We start from the raw sequence: 14,263 nt of genomic DNA, 5'->3' as shown, positions 1-14,263 counted from the left end.
CTGGATAATGTATCACGTTGTTCTGCTTAGAATTTTCCAGAGAAAAACAAGGTCTTCAGAGCTCAGATAGACGCCACTGTTCTGGCTAGTTAAGCAACCCCCTTAACTTTGTTGTGTTGATGAATGGATGATAGGCACGCGTCTATTTCTGTGCTTATGTTCTCTGTCTGGATAGGAACTGAATACAGAGGTATGTGATCAGTCTTTTTGGAATCCAGATTTTTCTTGAAGTTGCTCCACCGGCACTCCTGATTTAATTTATTATTGAAAAAAAATCAACCTCATGTTCTAATGATTCTTGTTTGAGGATTCTTGTCCGTCACAAGCCCTCAAAATCATCCTAACGTTTCCCATAAATATGGCCGCTGACTATTACATGTGGCTGATAATCCTGATTAAATCGTACACTTGTCAGGCCTGATACATTGCCTCAGCTATGAATTTTTGCATCTACATCCAGTCTCTGATTACTTCGAGGAGAGAGCATGTTTTTTGTTTTTTTTACAAATATAACAACTAGAAACGGTGCTCTTGTGCAGCAGACAAACTGCAAGCTAATTGTTCAAGGGGGTTTCTGTGCATTTAACCCGTGTTGTCAGTTGATGTTTTTGGCCACACACAAGCCATTTGTGTCTACGTGTAGATATCATTTTGGGTGGTCTGTGATAGCAATATTATTTCTACTACTTGTCATTTCAAACTGCAATGTGGCATGCAGGTAGCCAGAGCTGACAGATCAGTCTGGATCAAAGTGTGTGGGGGAAAAAATGGAAGTGTGTATGTCAGCTGTGTCGCATACAAATTCACATATAAATCCCACAGTTATTTTAAGGGCTTCCAGCAGTTGTCTTTTTTCCCCCCAAAAGTAGTGTCCATATAACCTCCAATGACATGGCGGAAATGTGCTTCCATGGACATGTTTGTAAACTCTAAATATAATATATCTTAAATTCGACTTAAGAAATTTGTATGCATTGCTTATTCCATTACTCATTACATCTGGTAATAACTACCATCATATCATAATGAAAACTTAGTTGCAAATATAATACTAACACAGACTACACACAGTTAGCAAAAGTAGTGACTACCAGTGTTCAATTACAGCTGTTAAGACTGCTGCACCAATTAATTGCACAAATGTAAAAGAACTAAAGAAGGGATGTAATGCATCATTTAACCTTAAAGGGGCTGGTGTGATATTTTTTGTGACTGTTGGACACAGTTAGCTGTCTCTCACTGCTTCCAGTATTCGTGCTAAACGCTAAACTAACCAGCTGTCGGCTAACATTTACTTTACAAGCATGAAAATGGTGTCAGACCTCTCATATCCAAAAGGAAGTGGATTTCTTGAAATGCCTAATAACCTTTTAACCAGTACCTACAATACTGTTTGAGCCTTGACATCATACCAACTCTAAGCAATGAGAGTGGCAGACCATTTCTGATCTATACAAAGAAACATGCAGATACTAGAAATCACTCCATCCATGTCGTACAGGTTTTGTAGTCATGTGTACACGTGTACAACAAATATTACATTTTTGTCTAATGAGGTTAGCAGAGGTGGAGCGTGAGAGGCTCAATGTTTAGTTTCTGTGCAAACAGAGCTTTCTCATTACTACAGCATGTTTTTACTGTTTGATGAAGTGCATGCTGCACCACACACAAAGTAAACATGTGACACACACACACACACACACAACACAGTAAATATGTTCTACTTAAATGATATGCTTATTGCTTTTATTGCTCTCTTGAATTTTTTTTTTTCTATTCTCCTTCTGTGTCCATGAATGTTTCCTTTCTTTCTTAACCAAGATGCCATCAATGTTATGAAACTCGTAATGAAACTAATGTGTAACAGTTCCACAATGACCCTGGGCAAAATGAGCTGAAGTCATCACACTGACCAAATAGTTATTGAAGTGTGACTTGAAAGCAGAAGGATGTGCTGGCTGTCATTGGCCTAAACGCAAGCACAGACACCCAGAGGTTCAATTTCATGTCTGAGCCAGTCCCCCGATCAAGTACAAATCTGGGAAGATTTATGTTTGGCAACAGTGAGAGAGAAAGAGTTGGAATACCTAATGGGGTGTCACTGAGTTCAAATGACAAATGAGTGCGAGAATTGACACACAGTGATGGGAACCTGAGGCTTTCTATCATTACTGTGACACTGGGGACTTTTCCCATCCAAGTTTGTGTTTGTATGAGTGCGCAATGGGTAGTGCCATGTGTTTTTCAATTTAAAGCTGTAACTTATCATTCAATTGCAGTCAACAGCACCACCAGCAGTATCACAATCACTCCTTGAAATTCATGGACAATTAGCAAAACTAACGTTCGCGTCCTTAGTTAAGCTGCCGCTGGATGCCACCGCAATTACATGGTGCTGCTCAAACTTAATTTACAAATGACCTGTATTTATGTACAAGCTAATGTAAAACAAAAACATTTTATGTTGCACTGTGTTTCTTTGATTACAAGTTTTTGATGTTTGCATCGACCCTGGAGTCGAGATGACGAGCCACCTGTCGGAAAAATCACCTTTGATGAACACTTTCTGCAGGATCTACCCACATTTCACCATTCAGGACACAGATTCACACATCTGAGCTGCTGTGGGACAAAATCATACTCACCCTGTGTTTGCTGCAACACGCAGAGGAACTCCCTTAGACTTTTGAGCAACCTAACTCAAGGACTGATTATATACTGAGGTGGAAAATTTGTGAATCTGTGAAAACTGGTTTTTGTTTGATACTGTGATTCAATTGTCTTTTTTCTCTGTGAATTGGTAATGCAATTTGATGTATTACTGTGAATTACTAATTCACTGGTTAAAATACTGGTTATTTCTCTGAGAAAAGTGAACTAAACTCCTAAATAGGCCTAACTGTGATAAAAAAAAAAAAAAATTAAAAAAAGAGACAATCTAAACTTAAGACAACTTAAGAGATATGAGTAACTGAACTAAACTTTAAAGGAACCTAGGTTGAGAAAAAATTGTTTAACTCAAATAGGGTGAAACAAGCTATAGAAAAAAAGCAAACTGAAGTGACCCAGACAAAAGGGAAATTGTCACTGGGTTAAAAGGTTATTTTCATTTGCTTTAAAGAAATTTAGATTTCATGTGTTTGTTATGTGAATTATGGTACCAACTTTTGTATATAGTTTTTATCTTTCTACATAAATAAGCTGGCAAGTTTACATCATCTGTGGTCTGTGGTCTTTTACTTTAAAATGCCTAGTTATTAACTACTCCTCCGAACCTAGTCTCTGGTCCGAGCTATCTGCTATTAGCTGCAGATGTTACAACTGCACATTATTTTTTCAAGCTGTAAACCAACAAAAAACAGATGAGTAACACTTAGGTGTCAAACTGGGAGGAAGCAAAGTGATGTGATGAGTATGGTGACCTGAAAAGCCCTGATTTCAGCTTATTGTGATCTCATGAAGTTGCAATTCTGTTGAAAACACCAGACCTCTGCACACAAAAGACACTACAGTCTGTGTTCAAAACAATAATCATTCATTTATGCAACACACAAGAATAATTCATATCACATTTGTGAATTTTGCTCCAAATTGAAATTAAAAGAACCATTGCTCAATATGCTACTAACTGACAAAGTTGGCGGCTCTTCAGTGCATTGGGCTTTTGCATACATTCTGTCTCTGTTTCCCTACAGTGGTACTTGTCCCAATGGATCCAACACATTATATTATGCAAGAAAAGGGAGGATTTCATACATTACAGTTCAGGGTAGAGAAGCCTAACATACCCTCAACTATCTGGTCTTCATCGATCTTTTTGAGCCAGTATGTGCAGGGATGAGACCAATTCAGTTTCTTTGTCTGTCACAAAATTCATAATTTCTACTGTCAGTTTATTCACTTGGTTAAAAACTCTCACAGAAATACCACATGAATTTCACATGTGATCAAATGACACATGATTGTGCACATGTGAAATGTGTATTTTGCCCATGGGAAACATTAACATGGTGTAAGCCCATGGAAATTTCCATGTGAAAACTTCTGTAAGGGAAGTGACTAAACAGCTGATTCAACTTACAATGTAATATCTGAAATTATATCCCATGCTTATTGTGCTGTATATTTTGAAAAGAAATCCTTATTCTACAGTTTCGCTAGAAAGCTTCAGACTGGAGTTAATTTTTACCCCGAAGGACCAATTTTAAGTTGATACTTTTGAGGCCAACATTGTCTTTCTCATCATCTCATCACATCAACAAATGCATGTTAACAAAAACACCATCTTGAAATCATTCAATCTGAATGTGAACCTTGCATGTTGCACTGTGGTCAAAGGTTAACTATAAACGCTCCATTTACACTTGACATTTAATCGTAATTTCGGAGATTTCACTGTAAGCTGTTTCCATTCTTCATTTTCTGTGTTTCTTTCCCACTTGCGATTAAATGTAATTCACTGTTTACTCCGGTTTAATCCCTCATTTTCCACATAACAGAGTACTCTTTCCATACAGGGGAGCAGACAATCAGTGACTCTGGCAGTGTGTTAATGTGTAATATGTATGTCTTACATGCAACTAAATATACGAGTTTGGACAGGTTATGCATTCACGAGTGTCATTCCATCATTTTAACACTTTTCCCCAAGGCACTATCCATTATTGTGATGGAAGGAGTCAGAAACTTAACACCAAATCCAAACATATTTACAGTATACCCCACACGACAATGTGGCCCCCAACTCCATCAGCCATGGAAGAGCACAATGCAACCAAGGCTATCAGGGGAATGTGAGAAACATCAATTTCACAATAATAACAAACTATAAAACGAAATGAAATAGAGTTATCCACAATAAACTAACACTTGGCTGAGTATGGTTTTGACACTATTTTGCAACTGGCTGTGCTTTCCCCACTTCTGGGGCACTTAGTGCGTGATACCTTCTAGCATACCTCTTGCAAACTATTCAAGGCGGAAATGTTGCGCCATTATTTCACCTCGCAAATCTGTATACAAGGTACAGACACAAAATGGTCACAGCATTGTTTTTCCATCATTAAGCAATGTCAGTGACAAAACCGAATCAGCGTCCGTGTAGAAGAGAGAGCAGGCATGGCACAGGACAAGGTGCCGGCGTGTCATGGTTCTGATCCTGTAAAGCCAGCATGCAATACGATCACACATGGGGGCATTGTTGTTTCAGGATAAAAAAAAAAAAAAAGCTGTCATAATAATGGATCTTCTTTATCGCAATATTGCAGAACCCCTGTTTAAAATACACTTATGCCTGTACTTTTTTTTTTTTATTGAAGGAGTTGTCTGCTGTGAGAGAAAACAATGCTGTGAAAGTGAATCAAAATAGTAAATTTGCTGCTACACAATGAGCAGCGACTCACAATGACAGTCCATAAAGTTCAAAGGGCTGCAGATTCATCTGCTAAATCGTTGATAATTCTTCACTACAAATGACCTCCTTCACATTGTTTTCACGTTGTGATTTTGATACATTGCTATTTGAATAATTTTAACCTAAATAGTTAGAATGATGCAAGCTCTGTTTTAATATCAACTCCAATACATTTTATTTTATTTTCAATGTTGTCAAAGATGCAACAAAAGAGTAGAACTAGTAGGGACATGAGTCACCACATAGTCACCACAGTGAGGTCAGCACATGGTTTGTCTGTCTGATCATACTTTCCTTGCACCAAGAATAACCTTTTGTGCCAGAAATAACAAAGACCAAAGTACAAAGTGAATTACAGTTCAACATGCTGGAGCAAGATATTAAAAAAAAATGGGATTTTACTGTGAGTCACTTACAGTAAAACTGTGTCAACTTTTTTTATACGATGAAAATTGGCACAGCCAGAATATGGTATTAAAAGGCAGTCTAGAGAGGATCAAACATAAAGGAGTTCATACAATTTTGGAAGTCCTGAATGGGCACAAACTGATTTTTTTTTTAGTGAAAAAACAACATACTGAAAAAATACTTTTGCTTGTGTATTAAAGCAGATCACGTGTTGATACATGAAACAAGAGGAGATGTAAAAGTTTAATTTGCCAAGGGTGACCTAATTTTTGGATTTTATTTTCATCTATATAATAAGTTTTTCTTTCCCAGAAAGACATAATCATTTATTCTGGATGTTCTGGGATTTCTCAAAAACAATGTTCATTATAAAAACCATGAGAAGCTGGAATCATGTCAAAATGCAGGCAACTAAATCTGCTGTGAATTTAATGGGCATTTCAACAAACTCTTGAACTCTTCAAAGAGTAGGCAGCAGTACCAACGGAATATAAATAATTCTCTCCTGCCAAAAGTTGAAACATAAACTAAAATAAGTCTTAAAAGCACCTGAAGTCAGCAGGCTGAACCAGTCCGTTTATGGAGCCTTTTAGTCTATGTGTTTTGGCTGGCTTTGCAACATTTTTGCCAGTGGATTGAATTGTGACAGACATTCAGGAAAAACCCACCTCACCAGTCTGTGCCATGATATAGTTGGACATAATGTTGTGACACTTTGGAAGACAATACTCAACACATGTCATCCAAAGCTCTGAACCTGATGATTTTGAGCCACCTTTAAAGGTTGATGAAGATTGTAGTTTTCTGGATCTTTTTACAAGACCTTCTATGAGGCTGCTAGTTGTTGCTATTTCAGTTACATGACAGCACTTTCCATTGTTGAATTCGAGGGAGTTGTTCAACAAGCGTGTGCCCTGAATGTCCATTTAATCCTCTCAGACAATTCCTGAAGGAAAGTGGGTGGAGTGGTAATGGAGTAAACTTGTCACTGCTTTGGAAACAGAGGGCATGTGTTCACTCACTGGCTCGCTGCGTGTTTCCCTTGGCCAAGACCTCATGCTGTGCTGTCCCATCAGGCCATTCCTGTCTGAAATTATTCCTGGCTTTCTCTCCTCCTTCTTCTCTCTCTCTATCTATCGCTCACACACACACACACTATCACACGCTTGGCCTGGCTCTGTTTCCATCTAAATGTTCATGAATCACTGGGAGTGTGTTGATACAATGACTGGTCTGCCCACACAAAGATACAATCAAAAGCAGGGGATGAACAAAGACCCAAATCTGAGTTGTTTCCAGAACAGATCTTTAAAATGAGTCAGCTCACACTTCAGAGTGATTCACTGATAACCTTTTGAGCTCCAGATGTACCTTCATAGACAAACACATGCACACCTGTTGAGCTGCAATTCATCACAATCCATAAGACCCCTTAAAAACACTTCTAAAGATTTTTAAGGTTCAGTATTCCAACACTGAAATACCACAGTTGCCAGATCTAATTTGGAGATTATTTTTTTTCCTCCCCTAAGGTGAACAAGATTTTTATTGCATCTTTCTTTTCCATGTCATTTGTTTCATGAGTCACCTCAGGGTACATTGATTAAAGATTGTAACAGCTCACAGTTACTTTGAGTTTACCTGTTATATTTTTGGCTTAATAATCCAATTCGTCATTTATTTTTGCTGTAATCCACATCCATCTTTTGTTCTTGTAATTTCTTGACTCCTGATGAAAGTGAAACAAATTAAAACCATTTCGCCTCCTCCTTTAAAACAAAACGAATACATTTGTTATGAAGAATTCCCCACTTGTCTCTTCTGATATCGTCAACTTCTGTCTCCTTACTTCTGGTCATCCTTCCACTGCCAATACTGTAAATGACTCATCGGACTGATGCTAGAAAGAACTCATTTTTCCCAGTGAGGCAATTATTATGGGCAGGTTATGGAAATTAAAAACATGTTCTAACCCTCCACAAAAAAAAGTGATGATTGTCAATTGTTTTTGCTCTTCTTTTGCAAACTCACTAATTCCAAATTAAATTCTTGGCAGAAGTGTTATTTTTGTGTCCAGGAAACTGAAACAAATACAGGTTGTTCTGTAAGTGGAAGTTATTAGAAGCAAACTTCAACTCTCTCTACATATCCCTTCATATCTACAGTACATAGGGAGCTAGTCCTTTTCCATGGAGCCTGCCATTTTGCACTGCCATGTTCCTATATCTTTCATATCTTTCATATTTTTCTCAAGTGTTGTGGCCACTATAGTTTTTTTTAAAGCATTATAATGCTAATCACCAGAAGGAAGCAACACTGATGTTTTTGTTTGTATGTGAGTGTTTACTTCGCAATGAGTGGAGGGGTCCCAATTATTTAATTTTCTCGTTATTAAAAGTTTATTTACAATGTAACTCAATCACAACTGAGTTTCATTATCATGCCATGCCCACACCACTGTAACTCAATGGTATGGGTTGGCCCTTCAGTGTTTTACATGACCATGTCTCATTGAACACCAGTGCATCAGTCATATATGAGGTTTGGAAAAGATCATATCAGCTTTGGTCCACTATCCTAAAAGGGGCAGTGTGTGGGATTTAGTGGCATCTAGTGATGAGGTTGCAGATTACAGCCAACTGAATATCCCTCACCGTAACTTCCCCTTCCAAGAGAGTTGGAAAATCTACAGTGGCCACAACACTTGAGGGAAATATGAAAAAAATGAAAGCTATAGGAACATAGCAGTGCAAAATGGCAGGCTCCATGGAAAAGGATCAGCTCCCTATGTACTATAGATATGAAGGGCTCATTCTGAGCGCATGAAAACATGATTCTTAATTTCAAGTGATTATACACTGATTAAAACATAATTATAAATATTCTAATAAATTACTGCAAATAGATCCCCCCCCCCAAATCCTATACACTAAACCTTCAACTACAATCACTTCCACCCTTTTTCCTTGATATGCAGTCTGTTTTGTGGGTGAGATTTTTCAACATGTCAGCAGCCAAAGTAGTCCGTCAGTAATATTTCCGTCACGTTGCAACATCCATAATTTTTATTGTCATCGGCTTACATTATGTCTATCCTTGTTTTCATGTTTGTCTGTGTGCATGCATTCCCACCATTGCTGGATGTGTATGCATGCATGTGAACCATGACCCAGTGGTGGGTTTCCAGTTAATTAAAACGAAACACTCATCCAGCTGCTTATCTAGGAGAGGACGCAATGTGTGTGTGTGTGTGTGTGTGTGTGTGTGTGTGTGTGTGTGTGTGTGTGTGTTGTCTGTCTCTTTTTGTCATAAAAAAAGAGAAAGTGTCTGTTACAAAGAAACTGCCTTGTTCTTTCCTGTCTGTGCTTTCACACATCCATGTGTCTGTATACACAACATGTCCATTAAAGCTGAACTCTGCCACTCGAAAGAAGAGAGCTGGCAGTGGTAACTTTTGGTGATGGAAAGCTCACATGTCCATTCCTGACAAAGATAATTAACACTTCATTTCTGAGTTAGGAGCAGTGAGTAGGGTTGTCATTTCCTGCAAATTTCTTTCTGGGCTCGTTTTCGGTCGAATGAAGAGAAGTTGCCTCCATAACACAGACCAATTTCAATGTGTTGATTTGATAATTGATACAACAGGAATGTGTAGGTAGAAGTTTAGTAAGTGGTGCCAGGTTAGAAGTTTTCAGCCATATATTTCCACCACACTCATCTCTTTTCTTTATAAAATGCCATATGCTGACAATATTCAAATATACCTTCCCCTCAAATCTGGAACTGCCTCTATAAATTCATTAATTAACTGCCTGGCTGATGTCAAAAGCTGGCTCTCGCAAAATTTTCTATGCCTCAACGAAAGTAAAACAGAGATCCTGCTAATCAATCCCTCTCGCCTTTCAGCTGCTATACCGGACAGTCCCTCATTGTGTCTTGGCCCCATGGCAACCTACTGTAATTTCCATGTCAAGAATCTGGGTGTGATTTTGAACTCATCTTTTACACTGGATCTCCAAGTTAAGGCCGTTATCAAAGTTGGGTTTTTTTCAGCTAAGAACTTTAGCTAAGGTCAAATCTGTTCTCTCCGCGAAAGACCTGGAGAAAGTTATTCATGCTTTTGTCACCTCTAGATTGGACTATTGTAATTCTTTGTATGCTGGAATCAGCAAAAATCTTTTATCACGCCTTCAGTTGTTGCAGAACTCTGCAGCGAGACTTTTAACTGGTACACGCAGGCGTGAACACATTTCATCGAACTTAAAATCCATTCATTGGCTACCAGTCCAGCACAGAATTCATTTAACAATTTTAATGGTTATTTTTAAGTGTCTAAATGGATCTGCCCCTGCCTATCTGTCCGACCTGCTGCAGCCCTATACCCCACCACGCTCACTCAGGTCTCTCGAACAACAGATTTTAGTTGTTCCTAGAACAAAAATGACAACCCGGGCTGACCGCGCCTTTTCTGTTGCTGCCCCTAAGCTCTGGAACAACCTTCCCCTTCATATTAGGTTGTCATCCACCTTACCAAAGTTTAAAAGCCGATTAAAAACCTATTTATTTTCACTGGCCTATTCGCTTTGATCTTAATTTGGCACTTTTGTGTGATTTGTGTTAGTTTGTCTTGATTTTAACGTTACTTATTTTTATTAATCCAGTCTTTTAGAATGTCTAACTGTTTGTCGATGTGCAGCACTTTGAGCAACCTTTGTTGTGTTTTAAAATGTGCTATACAAATAATTTTTGATTGATTGATTGATTAATATGTCCCAATGTTTATAGTTGGTTTTTTTAGCTCAAGCATTTTTTTAACTCACTGAAGTTTCTGTGTAATCACAGTTTAAGAAGACTGTAAACCACACAAAATTAAAACCATCAGCATCATAAATGGTGTGGTGAGACTATTGTGTATTTCATTTGATTGCAAATAAAAAACACAAAGTGAAATAAAAAAGAAGAAACTGGCTCCTTTAGCCAATGAAGACCTCATTACTCAGTAAATCAATCAAGGCTTTTGTTTAAAGGACCTCCACAGGGGAAATACACTCAAGACTAATAATTGCATCCACTGAAATTAAACAGTGTTTGTTGGTTTGGACACTGTCCATTTCTCACTATGTTCCTTCCTCGACCCCTCACACCCCCTGTCTCCCTCCCTGCATGGACCCTCCTGCTGTTGCGGGATGATTTCCAATATTGACGTTCACTCTCATTCATCCAGCAGCTTTTGTGCCGAGCTCTTGTGCTCATTGAAATGTAGACACGTAGTCTGCTACCAGGGACAGCTGCCCAAACTTCAGGCCTTAAGTTCAAGTTTCTTTCTTTTTTTTGTCATTTTTATTTGTTGTTTGCATATGGTTATATCTCAGACATGTGCTTTCACTTCTTACTCTTCATCCAGCACCGGAAATCTATTTTTGTTACAAATAAACACACAACACCAACATGTCTGTATTAAAGGACAATGCTAGTTTGCTTAGTTCCTTTCATTGATTTTGCATACTGGTTTTAAATTGCTCAGCTCTCGGAACGCAGCATCATTGCTACAACGGTGTCTAAATGTGAGGCCAGATGATCACATAAATTATAAACAAGTCCACCATTTAGCCAAATTATATGGAGGCACAAGCAAAGTCAGCTCATCTAAAATGTCAGTTATAATTACTTAACCTGCTGTTTTTCTCCTGTTTGATTGTCTGACTTCTTGTGCAATAGCAATATGACAAAATTCCTAGATCTCAGTCATTATTGGACTGATGGCCAAACTTTAAAAATGTTTTGACTATCCTCAGAAGTAAAACATTAAATGCACTAAAACACATACTACTTTAACTCTTGTCGCAAAATGGGACTTACAACTTCATGAAAACTGTTTATCAAGTGTCCAGGGTCTTTCATTACCGTGAGTGTTGCCAACAATGTGGAAAACCGAGTCCATGAAGTCCCAAGATTGATCCAACTGTGATCTCAGTGGGACTGAAACGTGACCGTGACATTACTCCCTGGAAATCTCTAGATTTTATCCAGAATAAAAAAAAGTGTAACACTGATAATTTTTGAATTTTTGCAAGCCTGAATTTGAGCAAATTACCAAAAGAAAAGTTATTTCTCTCTCTGTGTATCAGATTGGCTTCCGATCTGGGGTGGATGAGGTTAGCTCAGACCACACAGAACGAAGGGCTGCTATTGCAGAAGAAAAACATCCAAAACTTTAGATGATGTCACAGGAGCAGAGGTCTTTGAACTGAAGATCAGTTGTATAATTAAAGACAGCCTTTAGAAAACCTATTCCTTACTCCCTTCTATTTCGCACGGTAAATAATTACAGCTAACCAAGACACTACTTTGTCTAAGTCGTCAAAAACACCTGAATGCACAATTGAATTTATGTCTTGGTAAGAAGTGCACAGAAGAACTAAATACTGAAAGTGAAATCATGTTAGACAATTGAGACAAACAATAGTGTCTTGTTTTGTTTGTGTTTTGTTTTTCAAACCACAAATAAAAGATATAGGCAACAATTCAACCAGATACATGAAGAGAAAGCCATTTGTTTCACTTTTGCAGCTGGCCAACTCTCTGTGGGTCTTTTGGTCTTCTCCCATGTGAAATCATGACATTTTTCTTCAGCAGGGTAATCCTATACAACACGACCGAATAGCTCATTGTTTGGAACAAAAGCTGAGTCACAAGCTCACAGTTTGCAGGATCCAGATATCCAGCTTCAATCCCCTGAGAATCACAACTAAACACTATAAAGTAGTGATTGGTGGCCCTCAGCAGCACCACAAAGTTGTAGCTTTTCCCAAATTCATAAAGTGATGATATACAGCTTATGCCCTCACAACAAAATTACACAGAGTGTGTCGAGACTGGTTCAAATGATAGACAGATTATATATCTCCATTTTCCTTCTTTATGATACGATGCGTTACTCAGCTAAAGAAAGAGGTTTGTTATTTGTACTCGACTTCGAGTAACAGTTTTGATTTTCAATTTCATAGCCACAAAAATATGTCCTAAAGGTCACATAAGGCTGTGTGAGTGAGAAACAAAGAAAATCAAAGGGAGGTATTAATTCTGCTGGAACCAAAACTGAACCTTAAACTTCTACTCAGAGTTCTGATGGGCATTTTCGACAAAAACTTTTAGTTGAGTGCAGCAGTGAGCAAGCCACACATCAATCCCTGATATAGCTACAGTGACACCAGCAGCTGAATTAGGCTTGTGCTGACAGGAAAATCTTGCCCTGCAGCCAACCCGATTTGACAGGAAAGAGAGGCGGACGCGGTGCACAGGAGAGACAGAGAGGGGATGTTTGTGTGTGTTTGTAAGAGTGACAGGTTGGAAGAGTTTCGGTAGGTGTGTAAATTGTATCCTATCGTCTACATCAGCCAGGTCACCACGAATGTTTGTTTACTGAGATGTATATGAATGTCCCAATGCTATTCTATATCAAATTTATGTCTGGACACTTCTCATCAAAGCTCAATTTCAAGGTAGTTTTAAAATATTCCCTTCTCAACAATGGAAGAGACATGACGTCACAGTGACCTTCACCTTTGACCTTTGAACACCAAACTCTTATTAGTTCATCCTTGACACCAAGCGAAAAGTTGTGTGACGTTTAAAAACATTTGCTCAAGTCATTCTTGAGATATTGCATTCAGGAGACCGGGAAGAACAGACAGACAGACGAACAGACAGACGGAAGGACAGACGGACAGACAGACGGAAGGACAGACGGACAGACAGACGGAAGGACAACCCAAAAACATAATGCCCTCAAATATGGCTATGGTGTATATAAATTCATTACAATTAGCTTGAATTTATACTATCTGAGTTTCAAATCACATTCAAACTGTTCATTTTTAGTTCAGATCCATAATACCATTTCCTCATGATCAAAGAAAATGTTTGTTTTTGTTATAAATGGTCCATATACAGGGGAATGTGTGAATTTATACTTTGAACTGTGACATCTTCCAGATTTGGAAAATCATGACAAGCCCCTCTCTTGGCCTGAGGTTGATGTTGCAAATCCCCACACAGCTGCAGTTCTCTTCACTCAACAGAAAACAATAGGCTGGAAGGAAAAGTCTTCTCTCCTACAGTTTCCAGGTCCCACATCTATCACGGTGAGTGAGGCAGGGGGAACTACAGAGCGAAGAGAAATAGCATAAGAGTAAATGTGAGGCAATATATTTATCTAATTGTTCCAACTGCTTGTCAACTGCTTGTTATTTGTGCCACCACACAGACTCACAACTGGCTAGATGCCATGATCCACTGGCACATCCTAATGTGTAATTTATGTCATGTCCCATCACCCTCTCTTCATAGTGTGTGCTGGTTTATTTAATTCAGAGCTCCTCCTGGACTGGAAAAATGTGATCAGAGTTCATGGCACAGCAAAATAACAATGACAATGCATTT

The sequence above is a fragment of the Embiotoca jacksoni genome, unplaced genomic scaffold (assembly GCF_022577435.1).
Source record: "Embiotoca jacksoni isolate LCO1_2020_lvr unplaced genomic scaffold, fEmbJac1.0.p SCAF_13, whole genome shotgun sequence".
NCBI classification, from domain to species: Eukaryota; Metazoa; Chordata; class Actinopteri; family Embiotocidae; genus Embiotoca; species Embiotoca jacksoni.
Note: the sequence above shows the minus strand (reverse complement) of the source record.